The following is a 17300-nucleotide window of genomic DNA, read 5'->3' on the forward strand; positions in this document are numbered from 1 at the left end:
AAAATTAATAATTTTAAATAAATTATTTTTTAATAAATTTTTTTTAAATAAAAAATTAAAAAAATAAATAAATAAACAAATAAATAAATTTAAAAAAAAAAATTAAAAATTTAAAAAAAAAATTAAAAAATATTAACAAAAAAATAATAAAAATTTTTAAAAATATTAAAAGAATTATTAAAAAATATTATTTAAAATTTTTAATTAATTTTAAAAAAATTATAAAAAAATTTTAATTTTAAAAAATAATCAAAAAATTTAAAAAATAATTAACAAATTTCTAAAAAAGTATTTAAAATTATTCAAAGAATTTTAATTAAATTTATTTTAATTTTTAATTAATTTTAAAATTTTAATTTTTTTTATATAGAAACCTTCTTTGATCAAATTTTGACATTTTATAGAAAATCAAAAATTAATTTAAAAAAAATTTAAAATTTGAATTAATTTGTTACAAAATTTGAATGTCAATTCAAAAAATGACCGTTAAAAATTTTTGAGTAATTTTTTTCTATAATTTATTTTTTTAAAAAATTAAACAATTTTATTTATTTATTTTTTTTTATGAAATTTTTAATTCAACACAAACAAATTCAATTCAAGTAAAAAAGAATCTCATTTTTTTTCTCTCTTCGAAAAAATTTCCTTGAATGCATATTTGACACCATTTTACCGTCTTCCATTGTCACTCGCACCTTTTATTACTTCTATCATTGGAATTTTCATCCCATTGTGCTGATTATATGGCAATGATGATGATGATGATGATAATAAAATAAGAAAGAAATCGGAATGTAAGTGACAACCAAGGACGAAAGTTGTACACTTTCATCCACACTCCGGTGACCGCTGAGTTTTTTTTCTCTGCTCAAATCGAGTTGAAATGACAGAAAAAAGCTCATCTTCGAGATTTCTATTCATTCAAGTCTTTGTTATCGTCAACGGATTTTTTTCTCGACATTTTATTGTTCGTTTTGTTCGTCGAATGAATTTCAATATGAAGCGAAAAAAAAAAGATGAAAAATGTAAATGAATCGAGAGTGCATCATCTTAGGTATCTCTTGAATGTTGCTGCGTTGCTGAAGCTTAAAAGACGACGAAGAGTAGTAAGTGCACTTAAGTGGCTTATCAATTGAAAACTTTTGTTATATTTTTATTGAATTGCGAAGAATAGTTGGCTTTTATGTTTTTTCATGGGTGAGAAAAAAAATGCAGCTTTAAATTCCTTTAAAAAATTACAAATTATGTCGAGAATTCCGCATATGTCGAGACAGAAGCAGAAGCAGCATCAGCAGAGGGACTCATATGAATAGAGTTAATTTAAACTTTGTCATTTGCCGAAAATTATTTCGACAAAATTATAACAATATCAATTTTGCTCTCTGTGTCTCGAAGTATTAACAAAATTCATTTATTTCGTAGAGAAAATGTTCTCTCCTCTATTTAATAACAATAATAAAACTGCCAACGATAACGGAGTGAAGAGAAAACAATTTTAATTAAATGATTTTTGCCATTGTTATGCACTGCTTGACTTTTTTCTTTCTTTCTTTGCCAAAATTCGAGAGACTGAAAACTTTCCATCTTTCATCAAAAAAAAATAATAATTATGGATTCCGATAAGGCAGTTTACTAATTTTTATTGTTACCGAAGCAGAAAACAAACAAATTTCGTTTCCGCGACGATGAATAGTCGTTTTTTTTGTTTTTCTGATGAAAACGCATCTTTTCGTCAGACAGAAACTTTTTTTTAAAAGAAATTTATTTTAAATAGTGTCTGTTAATGAAGGTAATGAAAATTGTCATTCACTTCGATATCCATTGTTGGTTTGTTGGTTAAGACAAAAAAAAAATAAAATTAATTTAAGTTCATTATTTTTATCTGTGGAAAGGCGCGTTTTCATTATCTTTTAATTAAAAGATTCTTTTTTGCGTTATTTTTTTATCGCATTTCGAAGCAAAAAAATTTTTTTTAAAGGAATTAAATTTGTCTTTTGTCAGTTGGTTAAAAATTTGAAAAAATTTGCATTGGGCAAAAAAAATAAATAAAAAATTTTGAAATGTACAATGGGTCAAAAATTTTTTTGAAATTTACATTGGGTTTAAAAATATTATTAAATGTGCATCGGGTCAAAAATTTAAAATTGTTTTTTTTTAATAAAAATTATTTTTATTTTAATTTTTTATAAATATGCAATGGGTTGAAAAAAAATTAGAAGTTCATTGGGCGAAATTTTTTAATTGTGCATTAGGATAAAAATTTAAAATTTAACTGAGTAAAAAATAATCGATATGGAATCATAAAAACTCTTAAAATTTGCATTGGGTAAGAAGCTAAAAGTTAGCAAGCTATTGAAGTTATGAAAATTTGAACAGCTAAATATTTCAAAATGTGCATTGGGGCAAAAAAGAAATTTTTTATTGAGCAAATTTTTTAAATGTGCTTCGGGTTAAAAATTTAAAATTAACTTTCTTTCGAAATTTGCAGTTTAATTTATTTTGAATTTTATTTTTTTTTTAGAAATTTTTTTAAAAATATGCATTGGGACGTAAAAATAATTCGTATAAAATTCTTAAAATTTGCATTGGGGCAAAAATTTAAATTTTTTATTTAAAATTTCTTTTCACAAAATTTTTCAAGGAAAATGTTAAATGTTTATTGGGCAAATTTTTTAAAATATGCATTGGGTTAAATTTTTTTTCAGAAAATTTTATAAAGTTAATTAATTTATGAAATATATGTTGGGCACAAATTTCAAAATGTACATTGGGACATTTTTTTTAAATACATATATTTCAAAATGTGAACTGGGATTAAAATTAAATTTTTTATACGTTTATTGTTATAGTAAATATTTTATTATTTTTTTTATTGAGCTTTAGTTTAAGTCTCATGATAAAAAAAATCAATATCTTCTTCTGTCTACAAATCACTCTTTTTCTCATTTTTTCCAGATAGGTGTTCAAGTACGTGTAAAGTTCATCACACAGATTAGATGAATTTTTCTCAAAGTTGCATAAGCAAAAAAAAATGTAAAAACGAAGAGGAGACGAAGGACGAGGCAAAAGTGTGCTTAAGAAAGCGTCTATAATTTAAGTATTATATTTGCTTTTAATAACACGGATTAAACACGGCGGTACTAACATTTATTTTTATAAGACCTTTTATTATTAAGAGGATAAAAAAAATTAAGAAGGCGAACGCGGCAGAGGAATAAATATAATGGAACCATTCATTATATGTTTATATTTTGCGCGCGACTACTGGCGTCGACTAAACATAAGGTAATTTAATTAGCTTCCTTTTAATGCTCTTGCCTTTTTTCCGTAATTTTTTTTTGCTTTAAGTATAATAGACTGCGCGACGAAATGAGCTTGTTGCTCACCCACACTCATTATGCTAATTTTAAATAATTGTGGCGAGAGCCTTTGCATTACATACAAAAAAAAACAACAATCCGGAATTTAATTTATCCCATAATACGAAAAACAAAGAAAAATTCTTATCAGGTCTTGACGTTTCAAAGAACGTTTCACAAAAAAAAAGTTTGTTTGTCTCTCATTAAAAACCGTTTATCTTGAATAACATCGAAATCTGGCGTGCGGCGGATTTTGCGGTTACTTTCGATCAATTTATTTCGTTTCTCTCCCCCTTCGTTGATTAAATTATTTCATTATTATTTACTAAAAAATAAAAATATATCGGAAGAAACTTTCTCGGGCCACAAATATTTACCGTATTGATTATGTGCCGCAGTCCAGAAATATTTGTCGATTGTTATGTAAACATCGCGGCAAAGTTTAGAAACACAGAGAAAAAAAAAACTTTTGAATTATTCAGTGGAATTGTTACGAAGAAGAGATTAGTAGAATAAACAAAATGGGAGATTTAAATTTAACTTTTTTTGTTCTCCATTGGGATAATTTGAATTATCGTACTGTGAAAATTTTGTATTTCGCATAATTTTTATTTTGTGAAAATATATAAAAAAAAAATATTTAAAAAATTTTTGAAGTTGAAAAAAATTAATTTATTTAAAAATAATAAATTTTATGCTGAAAGTCTAATAATTTTTTAAAATTATATTATTTTAAATTATTTTTTAATTAATTAAATAAATAAATAAAATAATAATTATTTTAAAATAAATTTTTAATAAATCTTTAAAATAAAGAAAATTTAAAAAAAATAAAAAAAAAACTAATTAAATATTATTTTATTTATTTGTTTTTATTTAATAATTTTTATTTATTTTTTTACTCGTTTTTTTAATTAAATGCTTAATGAAATTTAATTAATTAATTTATTTTTATTTTTTTAATTTATTTTATTTAATTATTTTTTTAAATCTATATTTTAAAAAATTTGAATTTTATTTTTTTTTAATTTTTTTATTTATTTTTTTTTTTAATTAATTTTATAACTTTTTAAAATTTTCTATTTTGTAATATTTTTTTAAAATATTTTTTAAATTTTTAATTAAATTTTTTATCAAATATTTTTAATAAAATATAAAAATTAAATTTAAATAATTTTTTTTATTTAATAATTTTAAATAAAAAAAAAATTTTTAATATAAAAAGACCTGAAAATGTACAGAAAAATAAATAAAAAAAAATATAAAAAATTGCATTAGAATCTACTTAAAAGATTTTTTTTTAATATTAAAACGTAAAAAAAATATTTTTAACAATATAACGAGGTGAAGACCATTGTTTTAAATTTTTTTCTCATTTTTAAAATTCTTTGCAATAATGATGATAATAATAATAATGACGAGTACGAGCCAGCAAAAAACGAAAAAAATTCTTTTATTTTCCTGTTCAAACATTTTTTTTTGTATGAGCTCATTATATTAGTTAAAAAGGTACCGTAAGAAATTTTCTACCACTTTTTCTCATTATTACCTTAAGTAAACTCAAAAGTTTAAAACAGTGTGAGTGAGCGACTGTATCATTAAATTTATGTCTACACTCCGACTCACACATATATTTGTAAATGAGCCTAGTTAGTTTCCTTCTTTTGCTTTCGTTACTTGTTTCGCCCGAGTTATTTGCACAAAACGAGAGTAAAAAAAATAATTCTCGTGAAAACTTCAGTAAAAAGTTAAGAACGCGTTCTTGTGTAAGTTAATTCTCTTTTATTTTACAAGTTTTTCCCTTTTTCCCTTCAAAATGGTACACATAATATAATAATGTTCAGATGCACTTTGCTTGCTGAATAAAATAAAATATAGCGCGCGCGATTCGAAAAGGTAATAATAATGAGGAGAAAGGAAGAAAGTTGCGTTGCTTTGCCATTATCATTGTTGCTACAAACTTACCAATTTTATTGCTATTTTAACATTACGACTTCTTCTTCTTCTTTTTAAGGATTTTACGTACCTGCAACGAGAAAATGTAAAGAAATTTGTGAATTTGGGAGGAAGTAATAAAGAAAATCTTTTCACGGGTTGGAATTGTTGACGCACGCCAAGGAACATCAATTTAGGCGGTTTCAAAGTGTCATTTATGAGCAAAGTATCAGCAGAGACGTAAAGGAAGCTTAAGTTGACTTAAGAATTCTAAAGAAAAATTTTTCAAAAAATTTTTATGATTTATATTTTTTGAAAAATTTTCTTGTAAAATTATTTTTTTTAATCCAAACCAAGCAAAAAAAAACTTTTAAAAAAATTGAAACTTTTTTTGTATGAACGTTTAAAATTAAGTTGTTAAGTTGACTTAAAATTTTTACGTTCATACAAAAAAAAACACCTGAAAATCTATTCCAATTAATCCAAATCAAGCAATTTTCAAAAGAATTAACGAAATATTTTTTTAAGTCACCAACTGCACAAAGTTTATTACGAACGTAAGGAATTAAAGGATTTAAAAAAAATATCAAATTTTTTTTTGTTATTCAATAATTTTTTTTATTTTTAATTATTAATTTTAAATTTTTTATTATTTTTAATTAATTAATTTTTAATAAGAAAATAACTAATTCTTCAGTAATATACTTAAAAATCTGTAAAAATAATAATTTATAATTAAAAATTGATAAAAAAAATAATTAAAAATAAACTAAATAATTTTTAAATTTTTTTCTTATGTTTTGTGTAAAAAAAATATGAATTTAATTTATTAAAAATATTAAATTAATTAATTTATTAAAAAAAAAATTAAATTAATTAATTTATTAAAAAAAAATTAAATTAAAATTAATTAAAAAAAAAATTAAATCAAAAAGTTTAATTTAAAAAAAATTAATTAAATTTTTTTTTCTTACGTTCAGATTTTTTTTTTACACCAAACATAAGAAAAAATTTTAAAAATTATTAATTTAATTTATTTTTAAATAATTTTTAATTAGTTATAAATTTTTATTTTTAAATACTTTTTTTTTTACTTTAGAAAATAATTATATTTTTTTTTAGTTTAAATTGATGAAATATTTAATAATTTTATAAAAAAATTAATTCAACTTAAAAGTCCTTAAGTTACGTAACTTCATTAAGTCCCAAAAAAAATATGAAATCCGTCACTGATTTCAAAATTGAGAGAAAAGCAAAGTGTGGAAAAGAAAATTAACAGGAATGAAACAGGAAAAAGCTGTTGTTTGCCTGTTTTTCTTATTTTCTGTTTATTTTTTTTTTTTCGTGCCATATAAGATTTTGAATTTATTTCTGCTTTTTTGCTATGTGATAAAAACACACGTAAAGATGTGCATTTTATGTTCTTGTTTGCATTTGCAATGTATTTATTTTTCTTCTACGTCACTCCTCGTGTACAAGTAGAATTATTTGTGTGGAAAAACTTGTGTTTTTCTTAAGATATTTCGAGCTAAATTGCTTTGAGTGTATCAGATTTTATTTACATCAGCTCTTTCTTTGGCAAAAAACTCGGCGAAATTGGATCGAGAGAGAGTAGATAAATGGCGTGTGGAAGTATTTTCGTAATTAGAGTCTTGTTACTTTTTAATGAGGATTTATTTGGCTTCTTTAGCGAAACGACGCAATTGGTTGAAAAGTACCTGGCGTCACATTTTTTTTTTAAATTGCGGTTGCTACGTAAAAAGATCAATCTGTTCCATATGTAAATGAAAGGCAAATTTTATAATAACAACAGATTGTAATTTTTTTGATGTTATTGACCAGACAACCAAAATGACAGATAGAGAGAGAGAAAAAATGTAATCTCTCCGCAGGGCAAAATATTTTTTTTTCTCTGTGTGTCAGATTTTTCGGCAGACAGAAAAGAGATGAAAACCACAAATGCAACAATATATTATTTATTCTGCCATATTTTTGTGTCAATCGCATCTGCATCGCACACATATGAACTGATATGCATATTTTACTCGCTGGCATTTACATATTTTTTGCCATTTTTTATTCAATATTTTTTTGAAGCAACATTATTATTGCGATATTATTGTTATTGGATAAACATTTTTTTTCTGCGTTGTTATTGTACAGTTTGTTGTTTGTTATGATGGCATTCGAGAGATGTGTCATCGATGATGGTGACTGAGGGTATGAATGTTGCGGACTTATAATTTTTTTTTTTGCATTTTTAATAAAATTTGTGAAAAAAATTATTTTTTAAGCGTTTTTAAGTCTTTTAAAAATAAAACAAAAGTTAAAAAAAAAAATTAAAAAAAAAAATTAAAAAAAATTAAAATAAAAAAAATTTAAATTTTTTTAATTTTTAAAAAATTTAATTTAATTCTTTCTTAAACTAATTAAATAAAAATAATTCAACATTTTTTTTGAAATAAACAAAAATTAAAAAATAAAAATAAAATTTTTAAATTATAATTCAATTAATTTAAAAAAAATAATTAAATATTTTATTTAATTAAATTTAAAAAATAAAAAAAAATAAAATTTTCTTAAAAAAAATAAAAATTAATAAAATAAAATTTTGAATAATTTTTTAGATTTTTTTTTTACAAGAAAAGAAAATTTTTTAAAAATTAAAAAAAAAATTAAATTTTTTTTTTCAAATAAAAATAAATTTAAAATTTTAATTTAAAATAATTTAAAAAAAATAAAATTATTTTTTTTAAAATAATAAAAAAATTAATATTAATAAATTAATTTTTTAGATAAAAAAAATTATAAAATAATTCTTCTTTTATAAAATAAAAAATAAAAAAATCATTAAATATTTTTTTTTCAATTTTAAAATAAATAAAAAAAATTTTTCAATTAAAATAATTAAAAAAAATATTTTATTATTTTTTTTTATAAATTAAAAAAAAAAAATTATAAATTAAAAAAAAATTAATCAAAAAAAAAAAATTAAAAATTATTTTTTTCAAAAATTTTTTAAAATGTAATCAAGTAAAAATTTCACGACAAATTTTACAATGTAAGCAAATTGTAAAAATAACAAAAAATATGAAACAGCCTTCAGCGACAGATACTCAAACCAAAAAAAAGAAAGAATCCATTCAAATTCTATGAACTTACAAGGCCATTTAACGCCAGATGAACTTTTTGTTCGCATTTTCAATGATATTTGGCTCACTTGTTCAAATATTTGCCTCGTTCTGACTCAAACTCATCTAGAAGCAATCCGAATTTCAGTCTTCACAGTAATTTTGCGATAAGAACACAATCTTTCGAGATAAATTTCAAAATGCCCAATCTTATCTTAATTTCTCGACATTTAATCGGCATCATATTGATTACACAAGTAATTATGCAGAGTTGTGCAACATCCGTCGCCGTAACATTTGGCAATGGCAATAATTCTCATCTTCTTGCCGAAAGTAGCAACAGCAGCAGTAATTACGGTGTAAAACTAATTAATTTAACTAATTGGACACCGCCATCTTCATCATCATCGGATGTACACAAGTCTTTGGCAGTTGTTGACAATCGCAGTCGTGCGCGTTGCAGATTGGTGTCTAAATTAAATAATTACACGGAATGTCTGACAAAGGCATTCACGATATTTTGGACCGAGGCAACGGCATTCGATGATACCATTTTAAATGGCATAATTAGAAAAATTGATGTCATTTATTTGAATTCGAGCACTTTTGACAACAATAACGGCACAGCGACGCAATTGCGTGCCCGCGTTCTTTTTAATTATCGACAAATGTTGCTGCGAACAATAAATGACGTAAAAAGTGCCTTGCTCGAGTATTTTTCGGCAATTCGACGCACATCAATCACATCTTATGCCAAAGTGACGGACAATTTGGCGCGAAATTTGACAAAAATCCCGCGAAATCACACAAAATGCGAAACGCATGACGCCATTTTGCAGGGATTTGTTGTTTTCGCCACGGGTCTCGAGAGTAAAATTTTGCAACAGGCGATTTTTTTGAGCAACGAACGACGCAACATCGAATCTCAGGTTTCGAAAAATGTCACAAAGGACCTCGAGCAATACATCCATCGATTATTTGTCGAATGTGCCTCGCAAAATAGTTCGTTGTCGCAAAATTGTCACAATCGGGTGAGATATTTTTTTTTGCCTTGTTTGACAAAATTGGTTTATATAACGAGAAAATGTCTCAGTTTCTTATTAGCCACAACTTTAGCATTTTCCGAACAAATGACACCCAAGCAGATGACACATTGTTAAAGTTTATTAAAGAATTCCGGGCACGTAAACAATATTTCATATCATTTGTTCAGGAACACACGAATCACAGCATCAATATAATTTTCTCAGCAATGAATCAATTTTATGACAGCATGAAGAGCAGCAGCGGCAAGAAGAAACAACAAACAAGGAACCTTGCAGCATGTCCAAACAAATTTTGCTCGTCTCGAACGTCGTTCGTGCTATCTCAAATTATTTGGTTTACTTTTGCATTCATTATTAATTCTAATCTGTAAATAATTAAGTTTGAGATGCCCTCAACTGTGTGCTTCGTGCTCCTTTCTTGGCTTAGATTAAAATAAAATTTGTGTGTGTTTGTGCTACATTAAAAATTCATATGCTCTCCTCTCTTGCGTTTGTCGTACTTTGCTCGGAGATGGCAAAACATGAAGAAAATAAAGCTCGAAATTTGAATATTTGAACAAAAAATTCAATTTTGTGCCCCTTTGGGTTATGCAATGAAGCTTACATATTAAAATTGATATTTTCCATGGATTTTTACATACTTTTCCGGAATTTTATTGAACAGAAACCTTCTGAGAGGTAAAAGGAACACATTTCAAAAAACCCTGAAGAGATTCGTGAATTAATACTTGAGTTATTGCATTTCAAAGTTTGTATGGGTTTTGATACAATTTTTGAAATGAGTTAACTGAAGTATTAATTCACGAATTTCTTTAGGGTTTTTTGAAATGTGTTCTGTTTAGCTATCAGAAGGTTTCTGTTCAAAAAGAAAATTAAAAATAATATGTGAAAGTCTATGGAAAATTATTAAATAGAGCCACATATTTTAAATCGATTTGAACGAATTGATTTTTGGAATTTGAGCTTTTATTTCATAATTGAAATTTATTAATTTTTACTGAAAATAATTTATGGAATTTATTTTTAGTATGAAATAATAGCTCAAATTTCAAAATTCATAAATTTTTTCAAAAAAAAAAAAAAAAAAAAAAAAAAATTGAAATATTGACTTTAATCGATTTAATCAAATTTTTATTAATTGAAAATTAATTAAAATAATTTAGAAATACAAAAAATTAATTAATTATTTTAAATTTTTTATTAATTTTTTTAAAAATATTTTTTAATTTAACTTAAAATTTTATTAATTTTTATGTTTTAATAAAAATTTTAAATTAATTTTAATTAATTAAATTTTGAATTAAATTTTAATAAAATTATAAATTAAGTTTTAAATAAAATTTTAAATTAAATTTTAATAAAACTTTAAATAAAACTTTAATAAAATTCTAAATTAAATTTTAAATTAAATTTTAATAAAATTTTAAGTTGAAATTTATTAAATTAATTAAATTAATTTGATTAAATTTTAATAAAAATTTGTTTAAATCGATTTTAAAATTCATTCAAATCGATTAAAAATATGTGAAAAAAATTTCCATTATGTGTAAAATTCATTGCATACCAAAATACAAAATTGAATTTTCTTTGTTAGAAATTCATGAAATTTCGAGCTCAAGCCTACAATCTCCATGCTTGTTTGCCCATTAAATTTTGAGCACAACAACTTTAAACGATGTCGGATGCCTTGTGTATTTTGCAACATAATCTCCAAATATCTCGAGAAAAGCAATAAAAGGTGTTATGCTGAGCATTTCTCATCAAAGACAGAAACTCAAATAACCAATATCCAAGCTTTCGGTCCCAAACATTGAATATTGTTTCATTTATTTGTTCAGAGTTGAAAATTTACATAACCTTAAGATATTGACATTACAGTTGTGTTTGCTCAGTGTCCCATTGAAATTTTGGGAGCATTTCTTTCAAAATTAGTCTCTTGTATATTTGCCGAAGAACAATTGGAAATTTCGATATAAATCTCTGCAAAGGGTGCTCCGTAGGCAGATTATTACACCTGCATGCTACTCAAATAAATATCAGCATGCTAATTTACATGTCAACGACAACAACAACAACAGCAAAAACCCCCGGTTACAATTCTTCAATTTAAATTCAATTGATTCACTGCTGGCTGGGTGACTGGCGTGGTAAAATATCAAAACCAGAAAATAAAATGAAATTTGATTGCCATAAAACTATATATGAATTTAAATTGCATTTTCCTCTCCCGTGCCTTGCCGCTGAGAGTCTATTGAATTTTTTATCGCACAAAAACACAAACCTCCTCGTGCCCATGCATGTGACACATGAATATCAAATCAGGCGTGCATATGTTTGACATATTATGAAAATCTAGATTTTCCTCTCTCTCATTCGCCTTTTTTCCGGATTTTACAATAAATTTTGCATGCTCCCCTTTTATTTTTACATAATATAATAATAATTTGTATAATATATATTTTATACAAGAATAACAAACTATCGCACGATGATGACGACAAATTTTTTTGTGCTCAGTTTTGAGACAACAAAGAAACAAACGAGACTTTTTTTGTTTTGTGTTTGAAAAATGAACAAGGCTGGAGCAATGGCAGCTTGTGTGCGTTTGTCTCATCAGAAATTTATTGAATTTATGCATATTTTATAAATGTAGCGTTATAAAATTGCGTAAAAGGAGACATTTTCAAAAAGTAGTTAAATCTCATATTTGGGCTCTTTTATGAATTTTTGGTCAAATTTATTACGGGAATTATATTAAAAAGTTGAAAATTGTCAAAATTTTATCAGGTTAGTTTATATAATTTTTTTGAAAAAATATTTTAATAATTTAATTTATTTTATTTTTTTTTTAATTATTTTAATTTTTTAAATTTTATTTTAATTAAAAATTTATTTATGAATTTTTAATTTTTTTTTTTGATCAATGAAAATTAAGATTTCGAATTTTTTTTAAAATTTTATTTTTTTTTATTTTAATTTTATTTTTTATTTTAATTTTTTTTTTAATTTTATTTTAATTTTTTAAATTAATTTTTAGTAACGTTCTCTTTTGTCGACTTAAAAAACTTAATTTTTTTTTTATTAATTTTTTTTTTTTTTTTTTCAATAAAAATTAAGATTTAAATTTTTTTAATTTTTTCAAAAATATTATTAATTTATTTTATTTTAAATTTTATTTTATTTTTAAAATTTTATTTTAATTTTTATTTTATTTTCAAAAATTTTATTTTAAATCTTAATTTTTTCTTTTAATCAATTAATTTTTTTTAATTAAAAAATTTTCGAAATTCCTTTATAAATATATGTCAATAACTGAAATTCATCTCTTGTTACTCTGACAGTAATTCAATACCTTGTTGGCACCAAATTGATTGCCACAAATGATAAAATTCAAAAATTGAAATTTGATGATGACAATTTTATTATATTTATTAAACTCTCTCAATGAACATACCCCTAAAAATACAATAAAATATCTGAATTTATTGAAATGTTGACTTGTTAAAACTATAAATAATAATATCATATCAACGAAAGGTTAAAGTTTGTATTTGTGGTTAATGCAAAAAAGGGCCTTGCTTGTTGCTCTTCATTTTGCCTCCTTTGTATATTTAATTTTTTGCCATACGAAGATACGGAAAATTGTTTGAAAAAGATTTGCCGCAATACCCCCTTTTTCGGATTGCTATCATTTGTTTAATCAAAATAGACCCAAATGACCACCTTAGATGTGATTTATTTTATTTTATAAAATTTAAATACAATTTGTGTCTGAGAAGTCTGTGAGAGCGGAGAACCAAAAGGGAAAACGATTCTTGAATAAACAATAACAATATTTTTCGGGCAACAATCAAAATGTTGTGTCTTTAAAGTCGCATGGCAGGCAAAAAATAACTGATATGAATAATAAATGGAGATCGTTCGTGGTCAAGTTATGTGTGTGGGTACCTTTCGTAAAATGATCTAACGAGTTGGAGATAAAATTACCATTGTAGTTGTCTCATCATGAAAATTACCAACACACATGAAATGAAAATGAATGATGAGATAATGACAAAGTACAAAGGAAAAGCCACAAATTGCTGAGCTGACATTCCTTTGCTTTGTCCATTCTCTCATCATTTTTGGAGAATATGAAGAGTACTTGTGTGAAGTTAAGGCTCGTGACAGTTCAAAAGAGTAATTTTTTTCTTGTAACTTTAATAATACTAAAAATATTTTTTCCTGAATTAAAAATTTAAATTATCCAAAATCAATTATTAGAGAAAAAGTTTTTAAATTTAAAAATAAGTCAAGAATTTCTAAAATTTTATTTTTTTAGATATTTTAAATTTACTTAAATTAAAATTATTCCTTAAAATAAATTAATTTAATTTTGAAATAAATTTAAAATTTTTAATTATTAATTAAATAAAATAAAATAAAATTAAATTTAATAAAAAAAAAAATTTTTTGGTAATTTTTTTAAATATTTTAAATTTTTTTTAAATTTTTATTTGATCGATTAAATTAATTTTTTTATTTTAATATAAATTTTAAATATTTAAAAATATTTTTTTTTAATTTTTTTAAATTTTAAATTTTTATTTATTTAAAGTTTTAACAAATTTTAAAAATTTGAATGGATTTAAAAAAAAATGCTTTTGACTCAAAAATGAAATTTTTATAAATTAATTAAATGAAAAAAATTAAATTTAATGAATTTTTTTTTAATTTTAAATGAAATTTAATTTTAAAATTATTTTTTTTTATTTTAAATTAATTATTTTATTTTAATTTTAATTAAAAAAAAATATTTTTTCAAATTAATTTTTTAAAATAAATTTTAGTTTTAATTTTAATTTTAAAGTTATTTTTTTTAAATTAAAATATTAAATTAATTAAACTTTTTAATTAAAATTTTTTAAATTATTTTTTTTTAATTTAAATTTTTAAAATAAATTTTAATTTTTTTTATTTTTCAGGATTGACGTTGGATGTCAAGTGTCACTAAATAAGGTAAAGTCGAGTTAATTGTTTCAAAAAGTTCCTCAGAATTACTCAAAAGGTTGTCATTTAACAGGAGAATTTCAAGTGAATTATTTCTCGGAAAGACTTTCGGAATGTCGAACTGTTTCAACTCATTTTGCGACAAATCCAAAAACTTCATATTTATTTGTTCCGCAAATGCTTTGGCACTAATGTCACCGATGCGATTGTTATTTAAGTTACACAATTCCAGGTTGACGAGCATTTGGAATTCTGTTTTTGACACAAATTGAAGCAGGTTTGTCCCAGCATGCAGTATTTTCATGTGATTAAATGTGTCGATGCAATGTAAGCTATGCAGGGCATTGTTATTGATAAGCAATATTTCAATTGCAGACACCTCTGATTGACATTTTATATTGGAAATTGCGTTGAATTGAGCATCGAGCACGTGCATGTGTCGATTGACGCCGATCACTTTGAGGCCGTTGTAGCTGATGTAAAGCTGCGTTGCGTAATGCTCGTGTTCCGCAAACGACGTAAGACGATTGTGTGACAATCGGAGGGTATCCAGGCGTCTCATATGGGCGAACGAATTTTTGTGGATTTTTTCGAGGAAATTACTTTCGAGGGTTAGATAAATGACGTTTGGCATATGGGCGAACAAAGCAGGCCCAATTTCGTAGAGTTGATTGTTATTCAACGCAAGTATCTCCATGGCAGTTAAATTGCCAAATAAATTGTCATGTAGCTGCTGGATGGCGTTGTGCGATAAATCAAGATGCATTAAGCGAAATAAGTCGTCAAACGTACCCTTTTCGATTGTCGTGATTTGATTATGGGACAAATCCAACCTTTGTACGCTTGACATGCCCCGAAAAATCTTGTCACCCAAAACAGCGACTTCGTTATGCGACACATCGATACGCTCCATATGCGAAGCACCCACGAACGAAGCGCCATTCAACTCTTGTAATTTGACACCGCACGCCACAAATTCCTGCACACTACTATAATGCACAAATAATTCCGGGGGAATCAGCTCGAGTTGTGATTCAATGAATTCAATACAGGTTTTCATTTCCGCAGGATATGACAATAATACGTCGTCATTCGTTCCATTGTTACGCGCATCATCTACTCCCTCGTCGCCAAACGTTTCGTTGAAAAGCATCGGCAGCCAATCTGAGCCGTCATACAACACTTTATTATTGATACTTTTCGAAAAGTGCACATTAAAAAACGTGCATTTGAGTCCATCGACATCGAGACATTGCAATTCAATTTTATCGCCGTTCGTCAAATTATCCCGATAGAAACTATGGAACAGCAACAGCATAATGAGACAAACGAAAAACATCGTGATTATCATCAGATGGTAAGTAAGTGTTAACCGTTTGACTGAATGTTCGCAACTAACATTAATTTCATGTGTTCGCGACTAATTAAACGACATGCCAACTAATTGATTTTAATGAGGATGTTTGGTGCCAATCTCTCACATTCAATTTCCTGAATTATTTTTTTTTTGGTTCAAAAAATTTTGTTTATCAAAATTACTTCCTTGTTGAAATTTCGATAAAAAATAATAAAATATTTAAAAAAAAAACCGCAGAATGCTGATGATGAGCGCAATGCGGTGACAAAACAAAAATGTAATAATATGTTGAAATATCTCACGAGTCGCTCTATTGTTGGACCATTTGTATGGTAATAATAATAAAACAGCATGATAATAATTTAATGATAGTCAGAAAAATGTCAAAGCTTTCAAAAACATGAAAAGAGATTTTTTTTGTTGTTTTGTCCCATATGAAAAGGGACATTTTTAACAATAAATTGTAAAATTATTATTTCCATTATCGTCGTTACTAAATAATATGCGTTAATGGATACCATAAATTAAATATATATTATTAATACAATAATTATCATTATTATTATTATAAAATGTGATTTAAAATGGATTTAAGTTATTATTTTTCAAAAAAATATATTTTTGTTTTAATTATAATAACAAAAACTGATTTTGATGCCAAAATTAATATATGTAAGTACAGTGTGTTCAACATTTTTTACTTTATTTAATTTTTTTAAAAATTTGAATTAATTTATTTTTTTAAATTATTTTTATTACAGGTTTTATATTGCAAAAATCTCATGTTGAAAGAAGATTATTTACAATGCATACAATTTTATTTTTTTAGAAGTCTAATGTGAATTAATTTGAAAGGCATAATGATAAACCATTTAATTACACTCAACCCGATATAAGAAGATTCATCAACCCTTAAGTTATAGGAAAAATTCCTCCTACAAGTGTCGAGCTAAAGTACGTTTGGAATATGTGCAAGAATAACAATATATTTCAAGAAACACAAACATTTTTAACGAAAACCATTATCTTAAAAGACCTCCTTTAATCCCTGTATCTAACATTATATTGCCTGAAATGCATATCCGCCATGGAATAGACACAATTCATCAAAAAACTAATCAAAGACCTGTAAATGCAAAAAATCATATAAAATCAAAGCTTAAGTTAACATATGCTAATTGTCAAACAACCGGCAGAATCTCTAAAACTAAATGTCCTATGCTGCTGCCCCGTGAAGCCAACTCCGAAGACCTGAATGCAGACTGTGATATTAGTTTAAGTTAACAGATGCTAAAATTTAAAGAAGATTTTTTAATAGTTCATATTCTGACTTCCGTGCTACTTAAGTATGTTGAAAGTTTTTTTTTTTACTTTTTAAAAAGTCATTTATTATTGCTTCTTGTTATTCAACTTATTATTATTTAACTGTTAATGTTATTATTTAATGTAACATTTTTTTCTTTCGATTTTTTTGTACATATTG

The 17300-nt window shown here is 24.6% G+C and overlaps 3 protein-coding genes across 3 annotated transcripts in view; all 3 read right to left on the reverse strand.

Moving 5' to 3' along the window:
- The window catches only part of LOC134836702 (protein suppressor of hairy wing-like), an 89946-nt gene extending 79772 nt beyond the window's left edge, over nt 1-10174 (reverse strand). Inside the window, exon 1 of the mRNA XM_063851888.1 lies at nt 10163-10174. The gene's annotated coding sequence lies outside the window, so the exon portion shown is untranslated. The remainder of the gene's footprint in view (nt 1-10162) is intronic.
- LOC134836707 (enoyl-[acyl-carrier-protein] reductase, mitochondrial-like) overlaps nt 1-17300 on the reverse strand; it is a 226824-nt gene that overhangs the window by 172388 nt on the left and 37136 nt on the right. The window lies entirely within an intron of this gene.
- Nucleotides 1-17300, reverse strand: part of LOC134836703 (matrix metalloproteinase-2) — a 207365-nt gene that overhangs the window by 23634 nt on the left and 166431 nt on the right. The window lies entirely within an intron of this gene.

Source organism: Culicoides brevitarsis, chromosome 1 (assembly GCF_036172545.1).
Source record: "Culicoides brevitarsis isolate CSIRO-B50_1 chromosome 1, AGI_CSIRO_Cbre_v1, whole genome shotgun sequence".
Lineage (NCBI taxonomy): Eukaryota > Metazoa > Arthropoda > Insecta > Diptera > Ceratopogonidae > Culicoides > Culicoides brevitarsis.